The following is a 26936-nucleotide window of genomic DNA, read 5'->3' as shown; positions in this document are numbered from 1 at the left end:
TGATTCAGAGATGGGGAATCAGAGGCAGGGAATCAGATGCGGGGAATCAGAGGTGGGGAATCAGAGCTGGGGAATCAGAGGCGGGGAATCAGAGGCAGGGAGTCAGACACGGGGTATCAGAGGCGGGGATTCAGAGCTGGGGAATCAGAGGTGGGGAATCAGATATGGGGAAACAGAGTCGGAGAATCAAAGGCTGGGAAACAGAGGCGGAGAATATGATATAGGGAATCAGAGGTGGGGAATCATAGATTGGGAATCAGAGGTAAGGAATCGGATGTGCGGAATCAGAGATGGGGAATCAGAGGTGAGGAATCAGAATCCGGGAATCAGATATGGGGAAACAGAGGCGGGGAATCAGAGGCGGGGAATCAGAGGCGGGGCATCAGAGATGGGGAATCAGAGGCGGGGAATCAGACGCAGGGAATCAGAGGTGGTGAATCAGAGATGGGGATTCAGAGGCGGGGAATCAGAGGCAGGGAATCAGACGCGGGGAATCAGAGGCGGGGAATCATAGCTGGCGAATCAGAGGCGGGGAATCAGAGTTGGGGAATCAGAAGCGGAGAATCAGATATGGGGAATCGGAGGCGGGGAATCAGAGTCGGGGAAACAGAGGCGGGGAATCAGATATGGGGAATCAGAGGTGGGGAATCAGAGGTGATGAATCAGAGATGGGGAATCAGAGGCGGGGAATCAGAGGCAGGGAATCAGACGTGGGGAATCAGAGGTGGAGAATCAGAGCTGGGGATCAGAGGCGGAAAATCAGAGGCAGGGAATCAGATGCGGGGTATCAGAGGCGGGGAATCAGAGGCGGAGAATCAGATATAGGGAATCAGAGGTGGGGAATCAAGGGTTGTGAATCAGAGGTAGGGAATCAGACGCGGGGAATCAGACGCGGGGTATCAGAGGCAGGGAATCGGATGTGCGGAATCAGAGCTTGGAAATCAGAGGTGGGGAATCAGAGTCCGGGAATGAGATATGGGGAAACAGAGGCGGGGAATCAGATATGGGGAATCAGAGGTGGTGAATCAGAGGTGGTGATTCAGAGATGGGTAATCAGAGGCGGGAAATCAGAGGCAGGGAATCAGATGCGGGGAATCAGAGCTGGGGAATCAGAGCTGGGGAATCAGAGGCGGGGAATCAGAGGCAGGGAATCAGACGCGGGGTATCAGAGGCGGGGAATCAGAGCTGGGGAATCAGAGGTGGGGAATCAGATATGGGGAAACAGAGTCGGAGAATCAGAGGCTGGGAAACAGAGGCGGAGAATATGATATAGGGAATCAGAGGTGGGGAATCATAGATTGGGAATCAGAGGTAAGGAATCAGACAGGGGGAATCAGAGGCGGGGAGTCAGAGGCAGGGAATCGGATGTGCGGAATCAGAGATGGGGAATCAGAGGTGGGGAATCAGAAGCCGGGAATCAGATATGGGGAAACAGAGGCGGGGAATCAGAGGCGGGGAATCAGAGGCGGGGCATCAGAGATGGGGAATCAGAGGCGGGGAATCAGACGCAGGGAATCAGAGGTGGTGAATCAGAGATGGGGATTACGAGGCGGGGAATCAGAGGCAGGGAATCAGACGCGGGGAATCAGAGGCGGGGAATCATAGCTGGCGAATCAGAGGCGGGGAATCAGAGTTGGGGAATCAGAAGCGGGGAATCAGATATGGGGAATCAGAGGTGGGGAATCACAGGTTGAGAATCAGAGGCAGGGAATCAGAGGCGGGGTATCAGAGCTGGGGAATCAGAGGCGGGGAATCAGAATTGGGGAATCAGAGATGTGGAATCAGAGATGGGGAATCAGAGGCGGGGAATCAGACGCAGGGAATCAGAGGTGGTGAATCAGAGATGGGGATTCAGAGGCGGGGAATCAGAGGCAGGGAATCAGACGCGGGGAATCAGAGGCGGGGAATCATAGCTGGCGAATCAGAGGCGGGGAATCAGAGTTGGGGAATCAGAAGCGGAGAATCAGATATGGGGAATCAGAGGCGGGGAATCAGAGTCGGGGAAACAGAGGCGGGGTATCAGATATGGGGAATCAGAGGTGGGGAATCAGAGGTGATGAATCAGAGATGGGGAATCAGAGGCGGGGAATCAGAGGCAGGGAATCAGACGCAGGGAATCAGAGGTGGGGAATCAGAGCTGGGGAATCAGAGGCAGGGAATCAGAGGCAGGGAATCAGAGGCGGGGAATCAGAGTTGGGGAATCAGAGGCGGCGAATCAGATATGGGGAAACAGAGTCAGAGAATCAGAGGCTGGGAAACAGAGGCGGAGAATCAGATATAGGGAATCAGAGGTGGGGAATCGAGGGTTGTGAATCAGAGGTAGGGAATCAGACGCGGGGAATCAGAGGCGGGGTATCAGAGGCAGGGAATCGGATGTGCGGAATCCGAGCTGGGGAATCAGAGGTGGGGAATCAGAGTCCGGGAATGAGATATGGGGAAACAGAGGCGGGGAATCAGATATGGGGTATCAGAGGTGGTGAATCAGAGGTGGTGATTCAGAGATGGGGAATCAGAGGCGGGGAATCAGAGGCAGGGAATCAGATGCGGGGAATCAGAGGTGGGGAATCAGAGCTGGGGAATCAGAGGCGGGGAATCAGAGGCAGGGAATCAGACGCGGAGTATCAGAGGCGGGGAATCAGAGCTGGGGAATCAGAGGTGGGGAATCAGATATTTGGAAACAGAGTCGTAGAATCAGAGGCTGGGAAACAGAGGCGGAGAATATGATATAGGGAATCAGAGGTGGGGAATCATAGATTGGGAATCAGAGGTAAGGAATCAGACACGGGGAATCAGAGGCGGGGAATCAGAGGCAGGGATCGGATGTGCGGAATCAGAGATGGGGAATCAGAGGTGAGGAATCAGAATCCGGGAATCAGATATGGGGAAACAGAGGCGGGGAATCAGAGGCGGGGAATCAGAGGCGGGGCATCAGAGATGGGGAATCAGAGGCGGGGAATCAGACGCAGGGAATCAGAGGTGGTGAATCAGAGATGGGGATTCAGAGGCGGGGAATCAGAGGCAGGGAAACAGATGCGGGGAATCAGAGGCGGGGAATCATAGCTGGCGAATCAGAGGCGGGGAATCAGATATGGGGAATCAGAGGCGGGGAATCAGAGTCGGGGAAACAGAGGCGGGGAATCAGATATGGGGAATCAGAGGTGGGGAATCAGAGGTGATGAATCAGAGATGGGGAATCAGAGGCGGGGAATCAGAGGCAGGGAATCAGACGTGGGGAATCAGAGGTGGGGAATCAGAGCTGGGGATCAGAGGCGGGGAATCAGAGGCAGGGAATCAGATGCGGGGTATCAGAGGCGGGGAATCAGAGCTGGGGAATCAGAGGCGGGGAATCAGAGTTGGGGAATCAGAGGTGGGGATTCAGATATGGGGAAACAGAGTCAGAGAATCAGAGGCTGGGAAACAGAGGCGGAGAATCAGATATAGGGAATCAGAGGTGGGGAATCGAGGGTTGTGAATCAGAGGTAGGGAATCAGACGCGGGGAATCAGAGGCGGGGTATCAGAGGCAGGGAATCGGATGTGCGGAATCAGAGCTGGGGAATCAGAGGTGGGGAATCAGAGTCCGGGAATGAGATATGGGGAAACAGAGGCGGGGAATCAGATATGGGGAATCAGAGGTGGTGAATCAGAGGTGGTGATTCATAGATGGGGAATCAGAGGCGGGGAATCAGAGGCAGGGAATCAGATGCGGGGAATCAGAGGTGGGGAATCAGAGCTGGGGAATCAGAGGCGGGGAATCAGAGGCAGGGAATCAGACGCGGGGTATCAGAGGCGGGGAATCAGAGCTGGGGAATCAGAGGTGGGGAATCAGATATGGGGAAACAGAGTCGGAGAATCAGAGGCTGGGAAACAGAGGCGGAGAATATGATATAGGGAATCAGAGGTGGGGAATCATAGATTGGGAATCAGAGGTAAGGAATCAGACACGGGGAATCAGAGGCGGGGAATCAGAGGCAGGGAATCGGATGTGCGGAATCAGAGATGGGGAATCAGAGGTGAGGAATCAGAATCCGGGAATCAGATATGGGGAAACAGAGGTGGGGAATCAGAGGCGGGGAATCAGAGGCGGGGAATCAGACGCAGGGAATCAGAGGTGGTGAATCAGAGATGGGGATTCAGAGGCGGGGAATCAGAGGCAGGGAATCAGACGCGGGGAATCAGAGGCGGGGAATCATAGCTGGCGAATCAGAGGCGGGGAATCAGAGTTGGGGAATCAGAAGCGGAGAATCAGATATGGGGAATCAGAGGTGGGGAATCAGAGGTTGGGAATCAGAGGCGGGGAATCAAAGGTGGGGATCAGAGGCAGGGAATCAGAGGCATGGAATGAGATGTGGGGAATCAGAGATGGGAATCAGAGGCAGGGAATCAGAATCAGAAGCGGGGAATCAGAGGCCGGGAATCAGAGGCCGGGAATCAGTGGCCGGGGTTCAGAGGCCGGGAATCAGAGGCCGGGAATCAGAGGTGGGGACTCAGAGTCCGGGAATCAGAGGCGGGGAATCTGAGGCGGGGAAACAGAGGCGGGGAATCAGATATGGGGAATCAGAGGTGGGGAATCAGAGGTGGTGAATCAGAGATGGTGAATCAGAGGCGGGGAATCAGAGGCGGGGAATCAGACGCGGGGAATCAGAGGCGGGGAATCAGAGCTGGGGAATCAGAGGCGGGGAATCAGAGTTGGCGAATCAGAGGCGGGGAATCAGAGGCGGGGAATCAGAGGCAGGGAATCAGACATTAGGAATCAGAGGCAGGGCATCAGAGGCAGGGAATCAGACGCGGTGTATCAGAGGTGGGGAATTAGAGCTGGGGAATCAGGGGCAGGGAATCAGTGTTGGGGAATCAGAGGCGGGGAATCAGATATGGGGAAACAGAGGCGGGGAATCAGAGGCTGGGAATCGGATGTCCAGAATCAGAGGTGGGTAATCTGAGCTTGGGAATCAGAGTCCGGGAATCAGATATGGGGAAACAGAGGAGCGGAATCAGAGGTGGGGAAACAGAGGTGGGTAATCAGATATGGGGAATCAGAGGTGGGGAATCAGAGGCGGGGAATCAGAGGCGGGGAATCAGAGGCAGGGTATCAGAGGCAGGGAATCAGATGTGGGGAATCAGAGATGGGGAATCAGAGGCAGGGAATCAGAATCAGAAGCGGGGAATCAGAGGCCGGAAATCAGAGGCCAGGAATCAGAGGCCTGGAATCAGAGGCCGGGAATCAGAGGTGGGGAAACAGATGCGGGGAATCAGATATGGGGAATCAGAGGTGGGGAATCACAGGTTGAGAATCAGAGGCAGGGAATCAGAGGCGGGGTATCAGAGCTGGGGAATCAGAGGCGGGGAATCAGAATTGGGGAATCAGAGATGGGGAATCAGAGATGGGGAATCAGAGGCGGGGAATCAGACGCAGGGAATCAGAGGTGGTGAATCAGAGATGGGGATTCAGAGGCGGGGAATCAGAGGCAGGGAATCAGACGCGGGGAATCAGAGGCGGGGAATCATAGCTGGCGAATCAGAGGCGGGGAATCAGAGTTGGGGAATCAGAAGCGGAGAATCAGATATGGGGAATCAGAGGCGGGGAATCAGAGTCGGGGAAACAGAGGCGGGGTATCAGATATGGGGAATCAGAGGTGGGGAATCAGAGGTGATGAATCAGAGATGGGGAATCAGAGGCTGGGAATCAGAGGCAGGGAATCAGACGCGGGGAATCAGAGGTGGGGAATCAGAGCTGGGGAATCAGGGGCAGGGAATCAGAGGCAGGGAATCAGACGCGGGGTATCAGAGGCGGGGAATCAGAGCTGGGGAATCAGAGGCGGGGAATCAGAGTTGGGGAATCAGAGGCGGCGAATCAGATATGGCGAAACAGAGTCAGAGAAGAAGAGGCTGGGAAACAGAGGCGGAGAATCAGATATAGGGAATCAGAGGTGGGGAATCGAGGGTTGTGAATCAGAGGTAGGGAATCAGACGCGGGGAATAAGAGGCGGGGTATCAGAGGCAGGGAATCGGATGTGCGGAATCAGAGCTGGGGAATCAGAGGTGGGGAATCAGAGTCCGGGAATGAGATATGGGGAAACAGAGGCGGGGAATCAGATATGGGGAATCAGAGGTGGTGAATCAGAGGTGGTGATTCAGAGATGGGGAATCAGAGGCGGGGAATCAGAGGCAGGGAATCAGATGCGGGGAATCAGAGGTGGGGAATCAGAGCTGGGGAATCAGAGGCGGCGAATCAGAGGCAGGGAATCAGACGCGGGGTATCAGAGGCGGGGAATCAGAGCTGGGGAATCAGAGGTGGGGAATCAGATATTTGGAAACAGAGTCGGAGAATCAGAGGCTGGGAAACAGAGGCGGAGAATATGATATAGGGAATCAGAGGTGGGGAATCATAGATTGGGAATCAGAGGTAAGGAATCAGACACGGGGAATCAGAGGCGGGGAATCAGAGGCAGGGAATCGGATGTGCGGAATCAGAGATGGGGAATCAGAGGTGAGGAATCAGAATCCGGGAATCAGATATGGGGAAACAGAGGCGGGGAATCAGAGGCGGGGAATCAGAGGCGGGGCATCAGAGATGGGGAATCAGAGGCGGGGAATCAGACGCAGGGAATCAGAGGTGGTGAATCAGAGATGGGGATTCAGAGGCGGGGAATCAGAGGCAGGGAAACAGACGCGGGGAATCAGAGGCGGGGAATCATAGCTGGCAAATCAGAGGCGGGGAATCAGAGTTGGGGAATCAGAAGCGGAGAATCAGACATGGGGAATCAGAGGCGGGGAATCAGAGTCGGGGAAACAGATGCGGGGAATCAAATATGGGGAATCAGAGGTGGGGAATCAGAGGTGATGAATCAGAGATGGGGAATCAGAGGCGGGGAATCAGAGGCAGGGAATCAGACGTGGGGAATCAGAGGTGGGGAATCAGAGCTGGGGATTAGAGGCGGGGAATCAGAGGCAGGGAATCAGATGCGGGGTATCAGAGGCGGGGATTCAGAGCTGGGGAATCAGAGACGGGGAATCAGAGTTGGGGAATCAGAGGTGGGGAATCAGAATCCGGGAATCAGATATGGGGAAACAGAGGCGGGGAATCAGAGGCGGGGAATCAGAGGCGGGGCATCAGAGATGGGGAATCAGAGGCGGGGAATCAGACGCAGCGAATCAGAGGTGGTGAATCAGAGATGGGGATTACGAGGCGGGGAATCAGAGGCAGGGAATCAGACGCGGGGAATCAGAGGCGGGGAATCATAGCTGGCGAATCAGAGGCGGGGAGTCAGAGTTGGGGAATCAGAAGCGGAGAATCAGATATGGGGAATCAGAGATGGGGAATCAGAGGCGGGGAATCAGAGGCAGGGAATCAGACGTGGGGAATCAGAGGTGGGGAATCAGAGCTGGGGATCAGAGGCGGGGAATTAGAGGCAGGGGATCAGATGCGGGGTATCAGAGGCGGGGAATCAGAGCTGGGGAATCAGAGGCGGGGAATCAGAGTTGGGGAATCAGAGGTGGGGAATCAGATATTGGGAAACAGAGTCAGAGAATCAGAGGCTGGGAAACAGAGGCGGAGAATCAGATATAGGGAATCAGAGGTGGGGAATCATAGATTGGGAATCAGAGGTAAGGAATCAGACGCGGGGAATCAGAGGCGGGGAATCAGAGGCACGGAATCGGATGTGCGGAATCAGAGATGGGGAATCAGAGGTGGGGAATCAGAATCCGGGAATCAGATATGGGGAAACAGAGGCGGGGAATAAGAGGCGGGGAAACAGAGTCGGGGCATCAGATATGGGGAATCAGAGGTGGGGAATCAGAGGTTGGGAATCAGAGGCGGGGAATCAAAGGTGGGGATCAGAGGCAGGGAATCAGAGGCATGGAATGAGATGTGGGGAATCAGAGATGGGAATCAGAGGCTGGGAATCAGAATCAGAAGCGGGGAATCAGAGGCCGGGAATCAGAGGCCGGGAATCAGTGGCCGGGGTTCAGAGGCCGGGAATCAGAGGCCGGGAATCAGAGGTGGGGACTCAGAGTCCGGGAATCAGAGGCGGGGAATCTGAGGCGGGGAAACAGAGGCGGGGAATCAGATATGGGGAATCAGAGGTGGGAAATCAGAGGTGGTGAATCAGAGATGGTGAATCAGAGGCGGGGAATCAGAGGCGGGGAATCAGACGCGGGGAATCAGAGGCGGGGAATCAGAGCTGGGGAATCAGAGGCGGGGAATCAGAGTTGGCGAATCAGAGGCGGGGAATCAGAGGCGGGGAATCAGAGGCAGGGAATCAGACATTAGGAATCAGAGGCAGGGCATCAGAGGCAGGGAATCAGACGCGGTGTATCAGAGGTGGGGAATTAGAGCTGGGGAATCAGGGGCAGGGAATCAGAGTTGGGGAATCAGAGGCGGGGAATCAGATTTGGGGAAACAGAGGCGGGGAATCAGAGGCTGGGAATCGGATGTCCAGAATCAGAGATGGGTAATCTGAGCTTGGGAATCAGAGTCCGGGAATCAGATATGGGGAAACAGAGGCGCGGAATCAGAGGTGGGGAAACAGAGGTGGGTAATCAGATATGGGGAATCAGAGGTGGGGAATCAGAGGCGGGGAATCAGAGGCGGGGAATCAGAGGCAGGGTATCAGAGGCAGGGAATCAGATGTGGGGAATCAGAGATGGGGAATCAGAGGCAGGGAATCAGAATCAGAAGCGGGGAATCAGAGGCCGGAAATCAGAGGCCAGGAATCAGAGGCCTGGAATCAGAGGCCGGGAATCAGAGGTGGGGAAACAGATGCGGGGAATCAGATATGGGGAATCAGAGGTGGGGAATCACAGGTTGAGAATCAGAGGCAGGGAATCAGAGGCGGGGTATCAGAGCTGGGGAATCAGAGGCGGGGAATCAGAATTGGGGAATCAGAGATGTGGAATCAGAGATGGGGAATCAGAGGCGGGGAATCAGACGCAGGGAATCAGAGGTGGTGAATCAGAGATGGGGATTCAGAGGCGGGGAATCAGAGGCAGGGAATCAGACGCGGGGAATCAGAGGCGGGGAATCATAGCTGGCGAATCAGGGGCGGGGAATCAGAGTTGGGGAATCAGAAGCGGAGAATCAGATATGGGGAATCAGAGGCGGGGAATCAGAGTCGGGGAAACAGAGGCGGGGTATCAGATATGGGGAATCAGAGGTGGGGAATCAGAGGTGATGAATCAGAGATGGGGAATCAGAGGCGGGGAATCAGAGGCAGGGAATCAGACGCGGGGAATCAGAGGTGGGGAATCAGAGCTGGGGAATCAGAGGCAGGGAATCAGAGTCAGGGAATCAGACGCGGGGTATCAGAGGCGGGGAATCAGAGCTGGGGAATCAGAGGCGGGGAATCAGAGTTGGGGAATCAGAGGCGGCGAATCAGATATGGGGAAACAGAGTCAGAGAATCAGAGGCTGGGAAACAGAGGCGGAGAATCAGATATAGGGAATCAGAGGTGGGGAATCGAGGGTTGTGAATCAGAGGTAGGGAATCAGACGCGGGGAATCAGAGGCGGGGTATCAGAGGCAGGGAATCGGATGTACGGAATCCGAGCTGGGGAATCAGAGGTGGGGAATCAGAGTCCGGGAATGAGATATGGGGAAACAGAGGCGGGGAATCAGATATGGGGTATCAGAGGTGGTGAATCAGAGGTGGTGATTCAGAGATGGGGAATCAGAGGCGGGGAATCAGAGGCAGGGAATCAGATGCGGGGAATCAGAGGTGGGGAATCAGAGCTGGGGAATCAGAGGCGGGGAATCAGAGGCAGGGAATCAGACGCGGAGTATCAGAGGCGGGGAATCAGAGCTGGGGAATCAGAGGTGGGGAATCAGATATTTGGAAACAGAGTCGTAGAATCAGAGGCTGGGAAACAGAGGCGGAGAATATGATATAGGGAATCAGAGGTGGGGAATCATAGATTGGGAATCAGAGGTAAGGAATCAGACACGGGGAATCAGAGGCGGGGAATCAGAGGCAGGGATCGGATGTGCGGAATCAGAGATGGGGAATCAGAGGTGAGGAATCAGAATCCGGGAATCAGATATGGGGAAACAGAGGCGGGGAATCAGAGGCGGGGAATCAGAGGCGGGGCATCAGAGATGGGGAATCAGAGGCGGGGAATCAGACGCAGGGAATCAGAGGTGGTGAATCAGAGATGGGGATTCAGAGGCGGGGAATCAGAGGCAGGGAAACAGACGCGGGGAATCAGAGGCGGGGAATCATAGCTGGCGAATCAGAGGCGGGGAATCAGATATGGGGAATCAGAGGCGGGGAATCAGAGTCGGGGAAACAGAGGCGGGGAATCAGATATGGGGAATCAGAGGTGGGGAATCAGAGGTGATGAATCAGAGATGGGGAATCAGAGGCGGGGAATCAGAGGCAGGGAATCAGACGTGGGGAATCAGAGGTGGGGAATCAGAGCTGGGGATCAGAGGCGGGGAATCAGAGGCAGGGAATCAGATGCGGGATATCAGAGGCGGGGAATCAGAGCTGGGGAATCAGAGGCGGGGAATCAGAGTTGGGGAATCAGAGGTGGGGAATCAGATATGGGGAAACAGAGTCAGAGAATCAGAGGCTGGGAAACAGAGGCGGAGAATCAGATATAGGGAATCAGAGGTGGGGAATCGAGGGTTGTGAATCAGAGGTAGGGAATCAGACGCGGGGAATCAGAGGCGGGGTATCAGAGGCAGGGAATCGGATGTGCGGAATCAGAGCTGGGGAATCAGAGGTGGGGAATCAGAGTCCGGGAATGAGATATGGGGAAACAGAGGCGGGGAATCAGATATGGGGAATCAGAGGTGGTGAATCAGAGGTGGTGATTCATAGATGGGGAATCAGAGGCGGGGAATCAGAGGCAGGGAATCAGATGCGGGGAATCAGAGGTGGGGAATCAGAGCTGGGGAATCAGAGGCGGGGAATCAGAGGCAGGGAATCAGACGCGGGGTATCAGAGGCGGGGAATCAGAGCTGGGGAATCAGAGGTGGGGAATCAGATATGGGGAAACAGAGTCGGAGAATCAGAGGCTGGGAAACAGAGGCGGAGAATATGATATAGGGAATCAGAGGTGGGGAATCATAGATTGGGAATCAGAGGTAAGGAATCAGACACGGGGAATCAGAGGCGGGGAATCAGAGGCAGGGAATCGGATGTGCGGAATCAGAGATGGGGAATCAGAGGTGAGGAATCAGAATCCGGGAATCAGATATGGGGAAACAGAGGTGGGGAATCAGAGGCGGGGAATCAGAGGCGGGGCATCAGAGATGGGGAATCAGAGGCGGGGAATCAGACGCAGGGAATCAGAGGTGGTGAATCAGAGATGGGGATTCAGAGGCGGGGAATCAGAGGCAGGGAATCAGACGCGGGGAATCAGAGGCGGGGAATCATAGCTGGCAAATCAGAGGCGGGGAATCAGAGTTGGGGAATCAGAAGCGGAGAATCAGATATGGGGAATCAGAGGCGGGGAATCAGAGTCGGGGAAACAGAGGCGGGGAATCAGATATGGGGAATCAGAGGTGGGGAATCAGAGGTGATGAATCAGAGATGGGGAATCAGAGGCGGGGAATCAGAGGCAGGGAATCAGACGTGGGGAATCAGAGGTGGGGAATCAGAGCTGGAGATCAGAGGCGGAAAATCAGAGGCAGGGAATCAGATGCGGGGTATCAGAGGCGGGGAATCAGAGCTGGGGAATCAGAGGCGGGGAATCAGAGTTGGGGAATCAGAGGTGGGGAATCAGATATGGGGAAACAGAGTCAGAGAATAGAGGCTGGGAAACAGAGGCGGAGAATCAGATATAGGGAATCAGAGGTGGGGAATCATAGATTGGGAATCAGAGGTAAGGAATCAGACGCGGGGAATCAGAGGCGGCGAATCAGAGGTTGGGAATCAGAGGCGGGGAATCAAAGGTGGGGATCAGAGGCAGGGAATCAGAGGCATGGAATGAGATGTGGGGAATCAGAGATGGGAATCAGAGGCAGGGAATCAGAATCAGAAGCGGGGAATCAGAGGCCGGGAATCAGAGGCCGGGAATCAGAGGCCGGGGATCAGAGGCCGGGAATCAGAGGTGGGGACTCAGAGTCCGGGAATCAGAGGCGGGGAATCTGAGGTGGGGAATCAGAGGCGGGGAATCAGATATGGGGAATCAGAGGTGGGGAATCAGAGGTGGTGAATCAGAGATGGTGAATCAGAGGCGGGGAATCAGAGGCGGGGAATCAGACGCGGGGAATCAGAGGCGGGGAATCAGAGCTGGGGAATCAGAGGCGGGGAATCAGAGTTGGGGAATCAGAGGCGGGGAATCAGAGGCAGGGAATCAGAGATTAGGAATCAGAGGCAGGGCATCAGAGGCAGGGAATCAGACGCGGTGTATCAGAGGTGGGGAATTAGAGCTGGGGAATCAGGGGCAGGGAATCAGAGTTGGGGAATCAGAGGCGGGGAATCAGATATGGGGAAACAGAGGCGGGGAATCAGAGGCTGGGAATCGGATGTGCAGAATCAGAGATGGGTAATCTGAGCTGGGGAATCAGAGTTCGGGAATCAGATATGGGGAAATAGAGGCGCGGAATCAGAGGCGGGGAAACAGAGGCGGGTAATCAGATATGGGGAATCAGAGGTGGGGAATCAGAGGCGGGGAATCAAAGGCGGGGAATCAGAGGCAGGGTATCAGAGGCAGGGAATCAGATATGGGGAATCAGAGATGGGGAATCAGAGGCAGGGAATCAGAATCAGAAGCGGGGAATCAGAGGCCGGGAATCAGAGGCCGGGAATCAGAGGCCTGGAATCAGAGGCCGGGAATCAGAGGTGGGGAAACAGACGCGGGGAATCAGATATGGGGAATCAGAGGTGGGGAATCAGAGGTTGAGAATCAGAGGCAGGGAATCAGAGGCGGGGTATCTGAGCTGGGGAATCAGAGGCGGGGAATCAGAATTGGGGAATCAGAGATGGGGAATCAGAGGCGGGGAATCAGACGCAGGGAATCAGTGGTGGTGAATCAGAGATGGGGATTCAGAGGCGGGGAATCAGAGGCAGGGAATCAGACGCGGGGAATCAGAGGCGGGGAATCATAGCTGGCGAATCAGAGGCGGGGAATCAGAGTTGGGGAATCAGAAGCGGAGAATCAGATATGGGGAATCAGAGGCGGGGAATCAGAGTCGGGGAAAAAGAGGCGGGGTATCAGATATGGGGAATCAGAGGTGGGGAATCAGAGGTGATGAATCAGAGATGGGGAATCAGAGGAGGGGAATCAGAGGCAGGGAATCAAACGCGGGGAATCAGAGGTGGGGAATCAGAGCTGGGGAATCATAGGCAGGGAATCAGAGGCAGGGAATCAGACGCGGGGTATCAGAGGCGGGGAATCAGAGCTGGGGAATCAGAGGTGGTGATTCAGAGATGGGGAATCAGAGGCGGGGAATCAGAGGCAGGGAATCAGATGCGGGGAATCAGAGGTGGGGAATCAGAGCTGGGGAATCAGAGGCGGGGAATCAGAGGCACGGAATCAGACGCGGGGTATCAGAGGCGGGGAATCAGAGCTGGGGAATCAGAGGTGGGGAATTAGATATGGGGAAACAGAGTCGGAGAATCAGAGGCTGGGAAACAGAGGCGGAGAATATGATATAGGGAATCAGAGGTGGGGAATCATAGATTGGGAATCAGAGGTAAGGAATCAGACACGGGGAATCAGAGGCGGGGAATCAGAGGCAGGGAATCGGATGTGCGGAATCAGAGATGGGGAATCAGAGGTGAGGAATCAGAATCCGGGAATCAGATATGGGGAAACAGAGGCGGGGAATCAGAGGCGGGGAATCAGAGGCGGCGCATCAGAGATGGGGAATCAGAGGCGGGGAATCAGACGCAGGGAATCAGAGGTGGTGAATCAGAGATGGGGATTCAGAGGCGGGGAATCAGAGGCAGGGAATCAGACGCGGGGAATCAGAGGCGGGGAATCATAGCTGGCGAATCAGAGGCGGGGAATCAGAGTTGGGGAATCAGAAGCGGAGAATCAGATATGGGGAATCAGAGGTGGGGAATCAGAGGTGATGAATCAGAGATGGGGAATCAGAGGCGGGGAATCAGAGGCAGGGAATCAGACGTGGGGAATCAGAGGTGGGGAATCAGAGCTGGGGATCAGAGGCGGGGAATCAGAGGCAGGGAATCAGATGCGGGGTATCAGAGGCGGGGAATCAGAGCTGGGGAATCAGAGGCGGGGAATCAGAGTTGGGGAATCAGAGGTGGGGAATCAGATATGGGGAAACAGAGTCAGAGAATCAGAGGCTGGGAAAAAGAGGCGGAGAATCAGATATAGGGAATCAGAGGTGGGGAATCGAGGGTTGTGAATCAGAGGTAGGGAATCAGACGCGGGGAATCAGAGGCGGGGTATCAGAGGCAGGGAATCGGATGTGCGGAATCAGAGCTGGGGAATCGGAGGTGGGGAATCAGAGTCCGGGAATGAGATATGGGGAAACAGAGGCGGGGAATCAGAAATGGTGAATCAGAGGTGGTGAATCAGAGGAGGTGATTCAGAGATGGGGAATCAGAGGCAGGGAATCAGATGCGGGGAATCAGAGGTGGGGAATCAGAGCTGGGGAATCAGAGGCGGGGAATCAGAGGCAGGGAGTCAGACACGGGGTATCAGAGGCGGGGATTCAGAGCTGGGGAATCAGAGGTGGGGAATCAGATATGGGGAAACAGAGTCGGAGAATCAAAGGCTGGGAAACAGAGGCGGAGAATATGATATAGGGAATCAGAGGTGGGGAATCATAGATTGGGAATCAGAGGTAAGGAATCGGATGTGCGGAATCAGAGATGGGGAATCAGAGGTGAGGAATCAGAATCCGGGAATCAGATATGGGGAAACAGAGGCGGGGAATCAGAGGCGGGGAATCAGAGGCGGGGCATCAGAGATGGGGAATCAGAGGCGGGGAATCAGACGCAGGGAATCAGAGGTGGTGAATCAGAGATGGGGATTCAGAGGCGGGGAATCAGAGGCAGGGAATCAGACGCGGGGAATCAGAGGCGGGGAATCATAGCTGGCGAATCAGAGGCGGGGAATCAGAGTTGGGGAATCAGAAGCGGAGAATCAGATATGGGGAATCGGAGGCGGGGAATCAGAGTCGGGGAAACAGAGGCGGGGAATCAGATATGGGGAATCAGAGGTGGGGAATCAGAGGTGATGAATCAGAGATGGGGAATCAGAGGCGGGGAATCAGAGGCAGGGAATCAGACGTGGGGAATCAGAGGTGGAGAATCAGAGCTGGGGATCAGAGGCGGAAAATCAGAGGCAGGGAATCAGATGCGGGGTATCAGAGGCGGGGAATCAGAGGCGGAGAATCAGATATAGGGAATCAGAGGTGGGGAATCAAGGGTTGTGAATCAGAGGTAGGGAATCAGACGCGGGGAATCAGACGCGGGGTATCAGAGGCAGGGAATCGGATGTGCGGAATCAGAGCTTGGAAATCAGAGGTGGGGAATCAGAGTCCGGGAATGAGATATGGGGAAACAGAGGCGGGGAATCAGATATGGGGAATCAGAGGTGGTGAATCAGAGGTGGTGATTCAGAGATGGGTAATCAGAGGCGGGAAATCAGAGGCAGGGAATCAGATGCGGGGAATCAGAGCTGGGGAATCAGAGCTGGGGAATCAGAGGCGGGGAATCAGAGGCAGGGAATCAGACGCGGGGTATCAGAGGCGGGGAATCAGAGCTGGGGAATCAGAGGTGGGGAATCAGATATGGGGAAACAGAGTCGGAGAATCAGAGGCTGGGAAACAGAGGCGGAGAATATGATATAGGGAATCAGAGGTGGGGAATCATAGATTGGGAATCAGAGGTAAGGAATCAGACAGGGGGAATCAGAGGCGGGGAGTCAGAGGCAGGGAATCGGATGTGCGGAATCAGAGATGGGGAATCAGAGGTGGGGAATCAGAAGCCGGGAATCAGATATGGGGAAACAGAGGCGGGGAATCAGAGGCGGGGAATCAGAGGCGGGGCATCAGAGATGGGGAATCAGAGGCGGGGAATCAGACGCAGGGAATCAGAGGTGGTGAATCAGAGATGGGGATTACGAGGCGGGGAATCAGAGGCAGGGAATCAGACGCGGGGAATCAGAGGCGGGGAATCATAGCTGGCGAATCAGAGGCGGGGAATCAGAGTTGGGGAATCAGAAGCGGGGAATCAGATATGGGGAATCAGAGGTGGGGAATCACAGGTTGAGAATCAGAGGCAGGGAATCAGAGGCGGGGTATCAGAGCTGGGGAATCAGAGGCGGGGAATCAGAATTGGGGAATCAGAGATGTGGAATCAGAGATGGGGAATCAGAGGCGGGGAATCAGACGCAGGGAATCAGAGGTGGTGAATCAGAGATGGGGATTCAGAGGCGGGGAATCAGAGGCAGGGAATCAGACGCGGGGAATCAGAGGCGGGGAATCATAGCTGGCGAATCAGAGGCGGGGAATCAGAGTTGGGGAATCAGAAGCGGAGAATCAGATATGGGGAATCAGAGGCGGGGAATCAGAGTCGGGGAAACAGAGGCGGGGTATCAGATATGGGGAATCAGAGGTGGGGAATCAGAGGTGATGAATCAGAGATGGGGAATCAGAGGCGGGGAATCAGAGGCAGGGAATCAGACGCAGGGAATCAGAGGTGGGGAATCAGAGCTGGGGAATCAGAGGCAGGGAATCAGAGGCAGGGAATCAGAGGCGGGGAATCAGAGTTGGGGAATCAGAGGCGGCGAATCAGATATGGGGAAACAGAGTCAGAGAATCAGAGGCTGGGAAACAGAGGCGGAGAATCAGATATAGGGAATCAGAGGTGGGGAATCGAGGGTTGTGAATCAGAGGTAGGGAATCAGACGCGGGGAATCAGAGGCGGGGTATCAGAGGCAGGGAATCGGATGTGCGGAATCCGAGCTGGGGAATCAGAGGTGGGGAATCAGAGTCCGGGAATGAGATATGGGGAAACAGAGGCGGGGAATCAGATATGGGGTATCAGAGGTGGTGAATCAGAGGTGGTGATTCAGAGATGGGGAATCAGAGGCGGGGAATCAGAGGCAGGGAATCAGATGCGGGGAATCAGAGGTGGGGAATCAGAGCTGGGGAATCAGAGGCGGGGAATCAGAGGCAGGGAATCAGACGCGGAGTATCAGAGGCGGGGAATCAGAGCTGGGGAATCAGAGGTGGGGAATCAGATATTTGGAAACAGAGTCGTAGAATCAGAGGCTGGGAAACAGAGGCGGAGAATATGATATAGGGAATCAGAGGTGGGGAATCATAGATTGGGAATCAGAGGTAAGGAATCAGACACGGGGAATCAGAGGCGGGGAATCAGAGGCAGGGATCGGATGTGCGGAATCAGAGATGGGGAATCAGAGGTGAGGAATCAGAATCCGGGAATCAGATATGGGGAAACAGAGGCGGGGAATCAGAGGCGGGGAATCAGAGGCGGGGCATCAGAGATGGGGAATCAGAGGCGGGGAATCAGACGCAGGGAATCAGAGGTGGTGAATCAGAGATGGGGATTCAGAGGCGGGGAATCAGAGGCAGGGAAACAGATGCGGGGAATCAGAGGCGGGGAATCATAGCTGGCGAATCAGAGGCGGGGAATCAGATATGGGGAATCAGAGGCGGGGAATCAGAGTCGGGGAAACAGAGGCGGGGAATCAGATATGGGGAATCAGAGGTGGGGAATCAGAGGTGATGAATCAGAGATGGGGAATCAGAGGCGGGGAATCAGAGGCAGGGAATCAGACGTGGGGAATCAGAGGTGGGGAATCAGAGCTGGGGATCAGAGGCGGGGAATCAGAGGCAGGGAATCAGATGCGGGGTATCAGAGGCGGGGAATCAGAGCTGGGGAATCAGAGGCGGGGAATCAGAGTTGGGGAATCAGAGGTGGGGAATCAGATATGGGGAAACAGAGTCAGAGAATCAGAGGCTGGGAAACAGAGGCGGAGAATCAGATATAGGGAATCAGAGGTGGGGAATCGAGGGTTGTGAATCAGAGGTAGGGAATCAGACGCGGGGAATCAGAGGCGGGGTATCAGAGGCAGGGAATCGGATGTGCGGAATCAGAGCTGGGGAATCAGAGGTGGGGAATCAGAGTCCGGGAATGAGATATGGGGAAACAGAGGCGGGGAATCAGATATGGGGAATCAGAGGTGGTGAATCAGAGGTGGTGATTCATAGATGGGGAATCAGAGGCGGGGAATCAGAGGCAGGGAATCAGATGCGGGGAATCAGAGGTGGGGAATCAGAGCTGGGGAATCAGAGGCGGGGAATCAGAGGCAGGGAATCAGACGCGGGGTATCAGAGGCGGGGAATCAGAGCTGGGGAATCAGAGGTGGGGAATCAGATATGGGGAAACAGAGTCGGAGAATCAGAGGCTGGGAAACAGAGGCGGAGAATATGATATAGGGAATCAGAGGTGGGGAATCATAGATTGGGAATCAGAGGTAAGGAATCAGACACGGGGAATCAGAGGCGGGGAATCAGAGGCAGGGAATCGGATGTGCGGAATCAGAGATGGGGAATCAGAGGTGAGGAATCAGAATCCGGGAATCAGATATGGGGAAACAGAGGTGGGGAATCAGAGGCGGGGAATCAGAGGCGGGGAATCAGACGCAGGGAATCAGAGGTGGTGAATCAGAGATGGGGATTCAGAGGCGGGGAATCAGAGGCAGGGAATCAGACGCGGGGAATCAGAGGCGGGGAATCATAGCTGGCGAATCAGAGGCGGGGAATCAGAGTTGGGGAATCAGAAGCGGAGAATCAGATATGGGGAATCAGAGGCGGGGAATCAGAGTCGGGGAAACAGAGGCGGGGAATCAGATATGGGGAATCAGAGGTGGGGAATCAGAGGTGATGAATCAGAGATGGGGAATCAGAGGCGGGGAATCAGAGGCAGGGAATCAGACGTGGGGAATCAGAGGTGGGGAATCAGAGCTGGAGATCAGAGGCGGAAAATCAGAGGCAGGGAATCAGATGCGGGGTATCAGAGGCGGGGAATCAGAGCTGGGGAATCAGAGGCGGGGAATCAGAGTTGGGGAATCAGAGGTGGGGAATCAGATATGGGGAAACAGAGTCAGAGAATAGAGGCTGGGAAACAGAGGCGGAGAATCAGATATAGGGAATCAGAGGTGGGGAATCATAGATTGGGAATCAGAGGTAAGGAATCAGACGCGGGGAATCAGAGGCGGGGAATCAGAGGTTGGGAATCAGAGGCGGGGAATCAAAGGTGGGGATCAGAGGCAGGGAATCAGAGGCATGGAATGAGATGTGGGGAATCAGAGATGGGAATCAGAGGCAGGGAATCAGAATCAGAAGCGGGGAATCAGAGGCCGGGAATCAGAGGCCGGGAATCAGAGGCCGGGGATCAGAGGCCGGGAATCAGAGGTGGGGACTCAGAGTCCGGGAATCAGAGGCGGGGAATCTGAGGTGGGGAATCAGAGGCGGGGAATCAGATATGGGGAATCAGAGGTGGGGAATCAGAGGTGGTGAATCAGAGATGGTGAATCAGAGGCGGGGAATCAGAGGCGGGGAATCAGACGCGGGGAATCAGAGGCGGGGAATCAGAGCTGGGGAATCAGAGGCGGGGAATCAGAGTTGGGGAATCAGAGGCGGGGAATCAGAGGCAGGGAATCAGAGATTAGGAATCAGAGGCAGGGCATCAGAGGCAGGGAATCAGACGCGGTGTATCAGAGGTGGGGAATTAGAGCTGGGGAATCAGGGGCAGGGAATCAGAGTTGGGGAATCAGAGGCGGGGAATCAGATATGGGGAAACAGAGGCGGGGAATCAGAGGCTGGGAATCGGATGTGCAGAATCAGAGATGGGTAATCTGAGCTGGGGAATCAGAGTTCGGGAATCAGATATGGGGAAATAGAGGCGCGGAATCAGAGGCGGGGAAACAGAGGCGGGTAATCAGATATGGGGAATCAGAGGTGGGGAATCAGAGGCGGGGAATCAAAGGCGGGGAATCAGAGGCAGGGTATCAGAGGCAGGGAATCAGATATGGGGAATCAGAGATGGGGAATCAGAGGCAGGGAATCAGAATCAGAAGCGGGGAATCAGAGGCCGGGAATCAGAGGCCGGGAATCAGAGGCCTGGAATCAGAGGCCGGGAATCAGAGGTGGGGAAACAGACGCGGGGAATCAGATATGGGGAATCAGAGGTGGGGAATCAGAGGTTGAGAATCAGAGGCAGGGAATCAGAGGCGGGGTATCTGAGCTGGGGAATCAGAGGCGGGGAATCAGAATTGGGGAATCAGAGATGGGGAATCAGAGGCGGGGAATCAGACGCAGGGAATCAGTGGTGGTGAATCAGAGATGGGGATTCAGAGGCGGGGAATCAGAGGCAGGGAATCAGACGCGGGGAATCAGAGGCGGGGAATCATAGCTGGCGAATCAGAGGCGGGGAATCAGAGTTGGGGAATCAGAAGCGGAGAATCAGATATGGGGAATCAGAGGCGGGGAATCAGAGTCGGGGAAACAGAGGCGGGGTATCAGATATGGGGAATCAGAGGTGGGGAATCAGAGGTGATGAATCAGAGATGGGGAATCAGAGGAGGGGAATCAGAGGCATGGAATCAAACGCGGGGAATCAGAGGTGGGGAATCAGAGCTGGGGAATCATAGGCAGGGAATCAGAGGCAGGGAATCAGACGCGGGGTATCAGAGGCGGGGAATCAGAGCTGGGGAATCAGAGGTGGTGATTCAGAGATGGGGAATCAGAGGCGGGGAATCAGAGGCAGGGAATCAGATGCGGGGAATCAGAGGTGGGGAATCAGAGCTGGGGAATCAGAGGCGGGGAATCAGAGGCACGGAATCAGACGCGGGGTATCAGAGGCGGGGAATCAGAGCTGGGGAATCAGAGGTGGGGAATCAGATATGGGGAAACAGAGTCGGAGAATCAGAGGCTGGGAAACAGAGGCGGAGAATATGATATAGGGAATCAGAGGTGGGGAATCATAGATTGGGAATCAGAGGTAAGGAATCAGACACGGGGAATCAGAGGCGGGGAATCAGAGGCAGGGAATCGGATGTGCGGAATCAGAGATGGGGAATCAGAGGTGAGGAATCAGAATCCGGGAATCAGATATGGGGAAACAGAGGCGGGGAATCAGAGGCGGGGAATCAGAGGCGGCGCATCAGAGATGGGGAATCAGAGGCGGGGAATCAGACGCAGGGAATCAGAGGTGGTGAATCAGAGATGGGGATTCAGAGGCGGGGAATCAGAGGCAGGGAATCAGACGCGGGGAATCAGAGGCGGGGAATCATAGCTGGCAAATCAGAGGCGGGGAATCAGAGTTGGGGAATCAGAAGCGGAGAATCAGATATGGGGAATCAGAGGTGGGGAATCAGAGGTGATGAATCAGAGATGGGGAATCAGAGGCGGGGAATCAGAGGCAGGGAATCAGACGTGGGGAATCAGAGGTGGGGAATCAGAGCTGGGGATCAGAGGCGGGGAATCAGAGGCAGGGAATCAGATGCGGGGTATCAGAGGCGGGGAATCAGAGCTGGGGAATCAGAGGCGGGGAATCAGAGTTGGGGAATCAGAGGTGGGGAATCAGATATGGGGAAACAGAGTCAGAGAATCAGAGGCTGGGAAAAAGAGGCGGAGAATCAGATATAGGGAATCAGAGGTGGGGAATCGAGGGTTGTGAATCAGAGGTAGGGAATCAGACGCGGGGAATCAGAGGCGGGGTATCAGAGGCAGGGAATCGGATGTGCGGAATCAGAGCTGGGGAATCGGAGGTGGGGAATCAGAGTCCGGGAATGAGATATGGGGAAACAGAGGCGGGGAATCAGAAATGGTGAATCAGAGGTGGTGAATCAGAGGAGGTGATTCAGAGATGGGGAATCAGAGGCAGGGAATCAGATGCGGGGAATCAGAGGTGGGGAATCAGAGCTGGGGAATCAGAGGCGGGGAATCAGAGGCAGGGAGTCAGACACGGGGTATCAGAGGCGGGGATTCAGAGCTGGGGAATCAGAGGTGGGGAATCAGATATGGGGAAACAGAGTCGGAGAATCAAAGGCTGGGAAACAGAGGCGGAGAATATGATATAGGGAATCAGAGGTGGGGAATCATAGATTGGGAATCAGAGGTAAGGAATCGGATGTGCGGAATCAGAGATGGGGAATCAGAGGTGAGGAATCAGAATCCGGGAATCAGATATGGGGAAACAGAGGCGGGGAATCAGAGGCGGGGAATCAGAGGCGGGGCATCAGAGATGGGGAATCAGAGGCGGGGAATCAGACGCAGGGAATCAGAGGTGGTGAATCAGAGATGGGGATTCAGAGGCGGGGAATCAGAGGCAGGGAATCAGACGCGGGGAATCAGAGGCGGGGAATCATAGCTGGCGAATCAGAGGCGGGGAATCAGAGTTGGGGAATCAGAAGCGGAGAATCAGATATGGGGAATCGGAGGCGGGGAATCAGAGTCGGGGAAACAGAGGCGGGGAATCAGATATGGGGAATCAGAGGTGGGGAATCAGAGGTGATGAATCAGAGATGGGGAATCAGAGGCGGGGAATCAGAGGCAGGGAATCAGACGTGGGGAATCAGAGGTGGGGAATCAGAGCTGGGGATCAGAGGCGGAAAATCAGAGGCAGGGAATCAGATGCGGGGTATCAGAGGCGGGGAATCAGAGGCGGAGAATCAGATATAGGGAATCAGAGGTGGGGAATCAAGGGTTGTGAATCAGAGGTAGGGAATCAGACGCGGGGAATCAGACGCGGGGTATCAGAGGCAGGGAATCGGATGTGCGGAATCAGAGCTTGGAAATCAGAGGTGGGGAATCAGAGTCCGGGAATGAGATATGGGGAAACAGAGGCGGGGAATCAGATATGGGGAATCAGAGGTGGTGAATCAGAGGTGGTGATTCAGAGATGGGTAATCAGAGGCGGGAAATCAGAGGCAGGGAATCAGATGCGGGGAATCAGAGCTGGGGAATCAGAGCTGGGGAATCAGAGGCGGGGAATCAGAGGCAGGGAATCAGACGCGGGGTATCAGAGGCGGGGAATCAGAGCTGGGGAATCAGAGGTGGGGAATCAGATATGGGGAAACAGAGTCGGAGAATCAGAGGCTGGGAAACAGAGGCGGAGAATATGATATAGGGAATCAGAGGTGGGGAATCATAGATTGGGAATCAGAGGTAAGGAATCAGACACGGGGAATCAGAGGCGGGGAGTCAGAGGCAGGGAATCGGATGTGCGGAATCAGAGATGGGGAATCAGAGGTGGGGAATCAGAAGCCGGGAATCAGATATGGGGAAACAGAGGCGGGGAATCAGAGGCGGGGAATCAGAGGCGGGGCATCAGAGATGGGGAATCAGAGGCGGGGAATCAGACGCAGGGAATCAGAGGTGGTGAATCAGAGATGGGGATTACGAGGCGGGGAATCAGAGGCAGGGAATCAGACGCGGGGAATCAGAGGCGGGGAATCATAGCTGGCGAATCAGAGGCGGGGAATCAGAGTTGGGGAATCAGAAGCGGAGAATCAGATATGGGGAATCAGAGATGGGGAATCAGAGGCGGGGAATCAGAGGCAGGGAATCAGACGTGGGGAATCAGAGGTGGGGAATCAGAGCTGGGGATCAGAGGCGGGGAATCAGAGGCAGGGAATCAGATGCGGGGTATCAGAGGCGGGGAATCAGAGCTGGGGAATCAGAGGCGGGGAATCAGAGTTGGGGAATCAGAGGTGGGGAATCAGATATTGGGAAACAGAGTCAGAGAATCAGAGGCTGGGAAACAGAGGCGGAGAATCAGATATAGGGAATCAGAGGTGGGGAATCATATATTGGGAATCAGAGGTAAGGAATCAGACGCGGGGAATCAGAGGCGGGGAATCAGAGGCAGGGAATCGGATGTGCGGAATCAGAGATGGGGAATCAGAGGTGGGGAATCAGAATCCGGGAATCAGATATGGGGAAACAGAGGTGGGGAATCAGAGGCGGGGAAACAGAGTCGGGGCATCAGATATAGGGAATCCGAGGTGAGGAATCAGAGGTTGGGAATCAGAGGCGGGGAATCAAAGGTGGGGATCAGAGGCAGGGAATCAGAGGCATGGAATGAGATGTGGGGAATCAGAGATGGGAATCAGAGGCAGGGAATCAGAATCAGAAGCGGGGAATCAGAGGCCGGGAATCAGAGGCCGGGAATCAGAGGCCGGGGTTCAGAGGCCGGGAATCAGAGTCCGGGAATCAGAGGTGGGGACTCAGAGTCCGGGAATCAGAGGCGGGGAATCTGAGGCGGGGAAACAGAGGCGGGGAATCAGATATGGGGAATCAGAGGTGGGGAATCAGAGGTGGTGAATCAGAGATGGTGAATCAGAGGCGGGGAATCAGAGGCGGGGAATCAGACGCGGGGAATCAGAGGCGGGGAATCAGAGCTGGGGAATCAGAGGCGGGGAATCAGATTTGGCGAATCAGAGGCGGGGAATCAGAGGCGGGGAATCAGAGGCAGGGAATCAGAGATTAGGAATCAGAGGCAGGGCATCAGAGGCAGGGAATCAGACGCGGTGTATCAGAGGTGGGGAATTAGAGCTGGGGAATCAGGGGCAGGGAATCAGAGTTGGGGAATCAGAGGCGGGGAATCAGATATGGGGAAACAGAGGCGGGGAATCAGAGGCTGGGAATCGGATGTCCAGAATCAGAGATGGGTAATCTGAGCTGGGGAATCAGAGTCCGGGAATCAGATATGGGGAAACAGAGGCGCGGAATCAGAGGCGGGGAAACAGAGGTGGGTAATCAGATATGGGGAATCAGAGGTGGGGAATCAGAGGCGGGGAATCAGAGGCGGGGAATCAGAGGCAGGGTATCAGAGGCAGGGAATCAGATGTGGGGAATCAGAGATGGGGAATCAGAGGCAGGGAATCAGAATCAGAAGCGGGGAATCAGAGGCCGGGAATCAGAGGCCGGGAATCAGAGGCCTGGAATCAGAGGCCGGGAATCAGAGGTGGGGAAACAGACGCGGGGAATCAGATATGGGGAATCAGAGGTGGGGAATCACAGGTTGAGAATCAGAGGCAGGGAATCAGAGGCGGGGTATCAGAGCTGGGGAATCAGAGGCGGGGAATCAGAATTGGGGAATCAGAGATGGGGAATCAGAGATGGGGAATCAGAGGCGGGGAATCAGACGCAGGGAATCAGAGGTGGTGAATCAGAGATGGGGATTCAGAGGCGGGGAATCAGAGGCAGGGAATCAGACGCGGGGAATCAGAGGCGGGGAATCATAGCTGGTGAATCAGAGGCGGGGAATCAGAGTTGGGGAATCAGAAGCGGAGAATCAGATATGGGGAATCAGAGGCGGGGAATCAGAGTCGGGGAAACAGAGGCGGGGTATCAGATATGGGGAATCAGAGGTGGGGAATCAGAGGTGATGAATCAGAGATGGGGAATCAGAGGCGGGGAATCAGAGGCAGGGAATCAGACGCGGGGAATCAGAGGTGGGGAATCAGAGCTGGGGAATCAGAGGCAGGGAATCAGAGGCAGGGAATCAGACGCGGGGTATCAGAGGCGGGGAGTCAGAGCTGGGGAATCAGAGGCGGGGAATCAGAGTTGGGGAATCAGAGGCGGCGAATCAGATATGGGGAAACAGAGTCAGAGAATCAGAGGCTGGGAAACAGAGGCGGAGAATCAGATATAGGGAATCAGAGGTGGGGAATCGAGGGTTGTGAATCAGAGGTAGGGAATCAGACGCGGGGAATCAGAGGCGGGGTATCAGAGGCAGGGATTCGGATGTGCGGAATCAGAGCTGGGGAATCAGAGGTGGGGAATCAGAGTCCGGGAATGAGATATGGGGAAACAGAGGCGGGGAATCAGATATGGGGAATCAGAGGTGGTGAATCAGAGGTGGTGATTCAGAGATGGCGAATCAGAGGTGGGGAATCAGAGGCAGGGAATCAGATGCGGGGAATCAGAGGTGGGGAATCAGAGCTGGGGAATCAGAGGTTGGGAATCAGAGGCAGGGAATCAGACGCGGGGAATCAGAGGCGGGGAATCAGAGCTGGGGAATCAGAGGTGGGGAATCAGATATTTGGAAACAGATTCGGAGAATCAGAGGCTGGGAAACAGAGGCGGAGAATATGATATAGGGAATCAGAGGTGGGGAATCATAGATTGGGAATCAGAGGTAAGGAATCAGACACGGGGAATCAGAGGCGGGGAATCAGAGGCAGGGAATCGGATGTGCGGAATCAGAGATGGGGAATCAGAGGTGAGGAATCAGAATCCGGGAATCAGATATGGGGAAACAGCGGCGGGGAATCAGAGGCGGGGAATCAGAGGCGGGGCATCAGAGATGGGGAATCAGAGGCGGGGAATCAGACGCAGGGAATCAGAGGTGGTGAATCAGAGATGGGGATTCAGAGGCGGGGAATCAGAGGCAGGGAATCAGACGCGGGGAATCAGAGGCGGGGAATCATAGCTGGCGAATCAGAGGCGGGGAATCAGAGTTGGGGAATCAGAAGCGGAGAATCTGATATGGGGAATCAGAGGCGGGGAATGAGAGTCGGGGAAACAGAGGCGGGGAATCAGATATGGGGAATCAGAGGTGGGGAATCAGAGGTGATGAATCAGAAATGGGGAATCAGAGGCGGGGAATCAGAGGCAGGGAATCAGACGTGGGGAATCAGAGGTGGGGAATCAGAGCTGGAGATCAGAGGAGGAAAATCAGAGGCAGGGAATGAGATGCGGGGTATCAGAGGCGGGGAATCAGAGCTGGGGAATCAGAGGCGGGGAATCAGAGTTGGGGAATCAGAGGTGGGGAATCAGATATGGGGAAACAGAGTCAGAGAATAGAGGCTGGGAAACAGAGGCGGAGAATCAGATATAGGGAATCAGAGGTGGGGAATCATAGATTGGGAATCAGAGGTAAGGAATCAGACGCGGGGAATCAGAGGCGGGGAATCAGAGGTTGGGAATCAGAGGCGGGGAATCAAAGGTGGGGATCAGAGGCAGGGAATCAGAGGCA

This window comes from Narcine bancroftii, chromosome 2 (genome assembly GCF_036971445.1).
Source record: "Narcine bancroftii isolate sNarBan1 chromosome 2, sNarBan1.hap1, whole genome shotgun sequence".
NCBI classification, from domain to species: Eukaryota; Metazoa; Chordata; class Chondrichthyes; order Torpediniformes; family Narcinidae; genus Narcine; species Narcine bancroftii.
This window is presented reverse-complemented; position numbering follows the sequence as displayed.